Source organism: Oryzias melastigma, linkage group LG7 (genome assembly GCF_002922805.2).
Source record: "Oryzias melastigma strain HK-1 linkage group LG7, ASM292280v2, whole genome shotgun sequence".
NCBI classification, from domain to species: Eukaryota; Metazoa; Chordata; class Actinopteri; order Beloniformes; family Adrianichthyidae; genus Oryzias; species Oryzias melastigma.
This window is the reverse complement of record NC_050518.1, coordinates 5,572,874-5,580,342: the sequence shown is the minus strand read 5'-3', so window position 1 is coordinate 5,580,342 and position 7,469 is coordinate 5,572,874.

The window sequence follows — 7,469 nt, the reverse complement described above, 5'->3', positions numbered from 1 at the left end:
TGGTTTCTCTGATGTTGTATTGTATTTTTGAGCATCATGCTCACTTTGCCCTACAACATTTTACCCTTACTCCAACATCCTACTATTTTCCTTCTTTGTCTTCTCCAGCGGCTGCGATCACAGCAGTACCAACCACCCACAGGCTGTAAACTATAATTAAGGACTTGAACAAGCAGGGATGTGAAAGTGAAGCGCTACATTCACCAACAATTTACTATTGAACAGCAATTTTCTTTTGTAGTTTCAGATTTAGACTGCAAAGGCACAATACCTACAGACAACAGACCAAGATGTGTTTCTTGAGTTTTAAGTCGTTTGTCAGTGCTTGACAGTAGAAAAAGTTCAAACATTGGTGTTGAAAACACTATATACTTACCTTTAAAGAAAGAAAATGAAACCGTTTCATTGGATGCTGCAGCTCCTGACCGTCTGGGTTCTCATTTCAAAGAAATGTTTGATTTGAGCCTGAAGGCCAGATGTTCATGAGCTGAAGAAAAGGAGTTGATTGAATGTCGTTAGCACAGTTTTATATTTCCCTGTGCTCTGAGGGAGAGCAGTTGGTTCATTTTCATGTTTCCATTACAGCTGCTATTGTCCTTGTTTATTGTTCATGGGCACATAGAATAAGGTAAGTGGCAGAAAATGAAAACACACCTCAAACAGTGATTTTTTTTTTGTAGTAGTAGTAGAAGTATTTCACTCTAACTGTAAAACTGAGCACCAGTCCCTCCCAATCCACAAATATGAGTGGTTTCCTCACATTGTGACATCACAAAAAGTGGGGAACAGCCCCTTTTAGAAAGAGTTCTGCCAGCTCCACCCCCTGGATAACACCCACTTTCTCAGCAGAGCTAGTGGTGATGGGCAAAAACAGCACATCCATCTTTGCAAAAGTTTGTTTGTTGTTAGCTTTTTGGGCAAAACGCAGACACACCGACTAGGACGGCTTTAGGATGACGTCTGGATAGGGACGGCTCCCACAAGGAGTGAAAGGCGGAGCCTCAGAGACTGAGGCGTCTTACTTCCGGCTATGAAACGAGTTTACAAAAATAACTAATATTTCATTTTAAAAAATATGTTTTTTGGTGCATCAAAGGTAATATATTATCATATGTTATTAGAATAGCATGAATTAGACCCTTAAACAAATGTGTTTTGTTGACTTTGATTAAAGACTTAAAATAAAAGCTCTTTTCCACCTCCGTTAAGACCCACACTGCAGAGCAAGAAACAAACCTGCAACTTTCTGATTAGAGGTTAGTAAAGTTGCACAGAAACTGCATTATTTTAAATCACAAAAAGGTCACTTAGATCAGGGGTTGGCAACATTTAATGTCAAAAGAGACATTTTGGTTTCCTACAGACCAAAATGCAGTGAGAGTCACCACTTTCCCTATTAAAATAAAAAAAACCACTCTTGCTATGTTCGAATTCCTGTACTTATGTAAGATCCCCTCAGTTTAAAAATGTAAAAATACAATGAGAAAACTTGAGTAAAAACCTGTTATTTATTCAAATGGTTTGCATTTTTCTTCAAAGCCAAAGAGCCACATAAGAGGGATAAAAAGTGCTGCATGTGGCTCCAGAGCCTCAGGTTACAGACCCTTAAATTACATGCATTAACATGCATTGAAAACTACAGATATGAGCAAGATTATGTTGGTTAAAAGTTATAAAAATCAATCAAGGAGTAAATAATCAATTTTTGGCAAACTGCAGTTTCTTTTTGTTTACGATATATCGAGATCCGTATCGAAACGTATGAGAAGGAAAGACGCTCATCCCTAGGAATTCTTTGCCTTTTTGGTGTTATTGGTAAGTGCTCTAAATGCTTAACTTTTATGTTCTCTGTGAGCATTTTTTTTCTAACTACTGCTCCAAAGCCCCTTAGATGCTGATCAACACCAACATTCGCTGATGAATTGATTCTGAGCCTTTTGTGCTGGAATTTATTCCTGACGTCAGGCCCATTACTCCTTCAATTTGGCCTGGCGTGGCTCTTTTTCGCAGATAAATATGGTCATTTCCTTTCTAATTCAAACAGGCTTCTGCTTTAGCAATCTGGTGAACTGCCACGGGGCGGTAAAACAGTCGCTGATGCTGCTGTGAGAAAGCAGTGATGAGAAATGGCACGCAGGTGCTGCTCTGGCGCCTCAATTCTTTCCTTCATTATGTGGCCTCAGTGCCGCCGTGTTTTTTCCTTCATTATATTTCAGACAGGCCTTGTTTTTTAACAAGCATGGCAAAGTATGATGTAGCAGCAAGAAATGTTATTGACTAAATGGAAGAAAAGTTTTTCTGACACTCTTACTATCTACAAAGGAAGCATATAAACCTACTCCTCTGTGAGCTTTTTGATGAGATAATAAGTGAATTATCAAAGAATAATAACTATTACCTCAAAGCATTGTACAAATATTTTCATATCAATGCAGAAAATGATTAAATAGTACCAAGATGCCTCATAAATAAATAATAAGATCAATAAAAATATTAACGGGGTCATTTTTTAAACAATTGATTCAGCATTTTCAAGTCTGTTAAGCCAGAGAATAATGAGAGCAGGCTTGAGGTTTACACATGGATTTCCTGCAGGAGCAATGATGTGACAGTCAGCAATGATGTGTGGTGACATTTAGCTTTTCAGCAGCCTATATCACATTTATCTTACCACTGACATGAGGGGATTTCATGTTAGATCAGCTACAGACTGCTTTATTGACATCCCACAAGAGCCCTTTTGTCCTAAAAATAGTTCAAGGCTGCATCACTTACAGGAGAAAATAACATGACTTTGGATCCTTGTGTGCTGCCCATGTGCTGCTGTGGCAACAAGTCAATTACAGGTGCGAAGGCTGAGCCAAACAGGGAAAGTTCTTGTAGCCGATTAATCACAGGAAAGTCTCTTTTGACATTAAAGATCAGAGCATCACTCTCAATGTTTGAAGTGGACACTCTTGATCTGGTGAGGATGTTTTCACAAATGTGGTCTTGTAATAACAAAGTCGACATGAATGACTCTCGTTCATGACACCTAATTAGAGTTAAACTGGCAGACTGTGATGATAACTTCTCAGAATAACCTTAGCAAACTGCATAATCTCCAATTATCTTTCAGCTGTTTTAAAAGAGTTGTTTAACTATTATAAAATCCTGTCTTTTTTCAGGGACATAGTTTCTGCAGAGTAGCAGCCGGAGGTGCCGGAGGTAAGTAATTTTCTTAGTCAATTCGATATATAGTCAATAATGTCACTTCTGTCTCATGCTTTTTTATCAAACACAAGAAAACATAAAACTACAAAATACATTGAATAAAGGTGGATACAAGCCAGGAAGTTGTGGATTTTCATGGAGAAAATGCTAATAACAGATAAAGAACACCAAAACATCAAGATTTCAGGGGCGGACTTACCTTTAGAAAAGGGTAGGGGCCTGGAGCTCCAATAGTATGGAGATGAACACTAAATAAAAGTGTCTATAGTAAATTTTACTCCTATTATTATTTACAAAAAACACCCCAAAATCAGAAAAATGGCATTAGACTGATAATATGAAGAATGTGTTTTTCTCCCCGTCCCTCTGCAGCAATGGTATATTCCAGTTAACAATTACGTTGAGGGACTTGCAAGTTAACTGGCAGAAACAGAATTGCCAATGATGCCTCTTTCTTCTGCCTTCTTTAGTGAAATCTGTAAGAAAAGACAGAAGATTGTCATTTGCTTCCACTAGTGAGTGATTAATAAATTAGTGCATTTAATAGATTACATCCTTTTTCAAGTAAGAATAATGTACATAAAATGAATTTATTATATATTTAAATTAGGGCTGTGCATGGTAACGCACGAGATTAACAAAATATAATTAAGGCATTAATATCTATTAACACAAATCGATCACACCTCACGGAGCAGCAGGCCCTTGCTTTGCCTCGGCGGTGCAGTCATCCATAACGAGAATTAAAACACTTCGTCTGTTTTTTTTTTCCACTTATACCATGATTATTTACAAAATAAAAAAATATTGAATTGGTTTTTAGTACTTTAATCTTGTCATTTAGTTGTTTAGATCGCTTTTTCACAAAAAACAGACTATATGATCCATATTATGGCGCATTGTCACGACAAGCGTCGCTGGGCCTTCTTCGAGTAATACTGCAGACATAAAAGTCTTCAGAGTTCTGCTCATCTTACTGTTAATGTGTTTTGTGCTCACAATTTACACTTCTAAGTCAACACGTCATAAATTTAAACATTTCAGACAATGAAGGAACAATTTCTTTCTGGCCTGTTTTTCATCAAATTTATGGAGTTAAACATTATAAGATTGATTAATCACAACACAAGAGGGTATTTTTTGTTAAATCATTTGACATCCTTAGTTAAAAAATAAATGTTTGAAATGTACAGTTTTGTGTAATTTTGTGATTCTTCGCAGAAAAAAAAGTGGTTGGTAAATAGTATAGAAAAAAATTGATTGCGATTAGTTTTTTCCCAGTTTGCGATTAATTAGTTAATTTTTTTATTGATTCTAATTTAAATGTGATTTCAGCTTTTAAATGCTTTTTCAATTTAATTCAGTTCAATTTTATTTACATAACTCAAAATCATAAAAAAGATTGCCGATTTCATGCTGGTAATTCTACAGAGGCAGAAGGTTGGTCATAAAATATAAACAATGGCTTATTGCTAAACTAAACATACTATATAAAACTCCTTATCAAAAAATGTAGATTCTTGACATAGATTCTGTCTAAAATAGGACCTACACAAGGATTTAAAAAATATATAATGTGATTGCTGCAGAGGGCCCCATGTTATTGTTCGCCTGGGCCCCCCAAACTGCTAAGTCCGCCACTGCAAGATTTTACCTAAAAAATTCATAAATGATCAGATAATTGCTGTGTATGTAAATAGGGTCACTGATATAATTGCTACATTTTTAATAAGTCAGTCTTCTAAGGCATTCCTATTGATCATAGACATTAGGTGGTACAAAAGTGTTGGTGAGAGCTCTTGAACTTGTGTTGAGGACTGAAAAAAGCAAAATATCTAATATAATTGCATTTCATCCAAATGTTATTTTCTTTAAAGGTCTTTGTAAAAGCAAAGAGAACATTTATAGGTCAATACTCAGCTGCTCAGGTTAGCAGAAAGTTGGAATGATGCCAATGGTAAATTATGGTAAATATGATCAAAATTGTTCATATTTTTTGAAGACTGTTAAGCAGGAGAAACATCTTCACAGTGCTGATAATAAATATGTTAACATCCTTTATTATCAAGATATACAACAGCTTATAGTACTGGTCTTTCACTGGGAATCTTAGAGGTAATGAAGTCAAAATGTTTTGTTTTGACCTGTATTCTGTATTTAATTAAACACCATCATTTACTAAAAGCTTATAGAATTTGGTTGCTTGCACATGAGGACCTGCCCAACCTTCCAAAGTGCCGGCATGCAGCACGAAAAGGGTCACAGCAGTGCCTCCCTCCTGAGGTTGGTGACAGCTCATTTTGCGAGGCATGGCTTTACTGGCAAAAGAGCAGAGGCCCTCTATAATGATCAGCTTTTAGCGCTGGCCCTCAACAGCTGAATAAGCCATCAGGCACATTAGGCCCCGCTGGGGAAAACAATATTATCATTTCTATTGGCGTTCCCAAACAGAGAGAACTCTTTGAGAGAAACTCACACAGGCTCTTAATCGTGTGTTGTGAGTTTTGCTACGCCACTGTCAAAAAACATCACGTTTCCTGACGATGCTGCTCTTTCAATGCCTTTTAATTAATAAGATAATGTTTGGTTGTCACCTTACCTGGTAACACAACAATTTGTTACAAAAATCTTTTATATATTAATAAAAAAACAGACCGATCAGCAGCTAAAATGTGGAATAGGACAGGCGTTTCCACTGAAAAGATGGCGCCATTCCCCATAAAGCCGCTAATGTTTTCTCAACAGGAAGGTGCAAGTCTGTCGCACACATGCAGAGACGGTGCCATTATTTCCACTGCGCATAGCTTGTCCAAAGAGCAACATTCTTTCAAAACGAAAATTTGCATAAAATTTTTTACTTCCTGGTACTTTAGCTAATCAACCATACTGTGTTCAGTGTTCTGGATCAAAGCTAAATCTCAAACCCAACAACTAAACCAAACGGAGTGTGGCTGACGTGAATGAATAAAGCTGCTGCAGGCTGCCTGCACGCAGCTGTGGGTCCATAAAGAGTAACAATGCCTTTATAATGGCAATAATAAACTACCAGCTCTGCTTTTCAGGCAAAACATAGACTCCTATTTGTGCAATAAAATGCAAAAAAAATTCCTTACGTTTTCTCAGAATTCCTGGATGAGCATAAGAACTCACAACTTTAACAACTGAAACATGTTTTTGACCACTCATATCCCTTTTAGGTCCATGGTTTCTTATAATTACATTAATTTTCTCTGGGTAGTGTTTCTGTCTGCAGTAATGGAGCCTCTATTTCATGTTTACAGTTTACCTGGAAGAATTTAATCAAGCACTTGGTGTTCAGTTTGGGTTTTTTTGTTCTTAGAGGCCAAAATCAAGTTTTATGTGGTGTGTGAGATTAACACTTTCTGACCATTGACACTTTCTGAATAAAAATTTGCTTTGATATGGCTGCAAAATAAACTTTTTTTTTTTTTAATTACCCTGGTTTGAATTCTGTCTGGGACCTTCCTGTGTGGAGGTTACACGTTCTAAATGCACTCTGGCTTCCTCCCACAGTCCAAAAACATGCTTCATAAGTTAATTCATATCTCTAAATTGTCCCTAGGTGTGTGTGTGTGTCTGTGTGTCCATGCAACAGACTGGTGACTTGTTCTAGGTGTACCCTGCCTTCACCCAACAGTACACTAAAAAAAATTGAAATATTGTATCAATTAACAGAAATTATTAAAAAAAAAATTACATTTAAAATGATTATTTTTCATCAAATTAGAATTTTTAGTTGATGGTTTACTCAACTTACTAATTAAACTTCATAAAAACTAATATTTTTAAATGGAATAAATTGCAGAGCATTGGTTAATTGAAACGTTTCATTTTTTACAGTGTAGTTGGGTAGGCTCCAGCAACCCTCTGACCCAGGAGGATTCAGGAGGTTCTGAAGATGGATGGGTGGTACACAAAATTGCGTCACAAATGCAGTTGCTGTAGCTCAGGGGTCCCCAAACTCCGGCCCGCGGATCCTCCACATTTGGTCCAGCCCCTCAAACACTATCATGGACACATTTTTTTTTCTCAATCTGGCCTATCGAGAACCACATAGATTATGACGTTTTATTCCACCCTTGTGATTGTTACACTTTTTCTGTTAGTCTTCCCGGAAACAGTTATGTGTCCCTCACAAGAAAAAGTTTGGGGACCCCTGATGTAGCTGAAGCTACAATACAGTTTAAAGAGCAAGACACGTGTCTGCACTCCTCACACTAAAGTAACTCCATGCT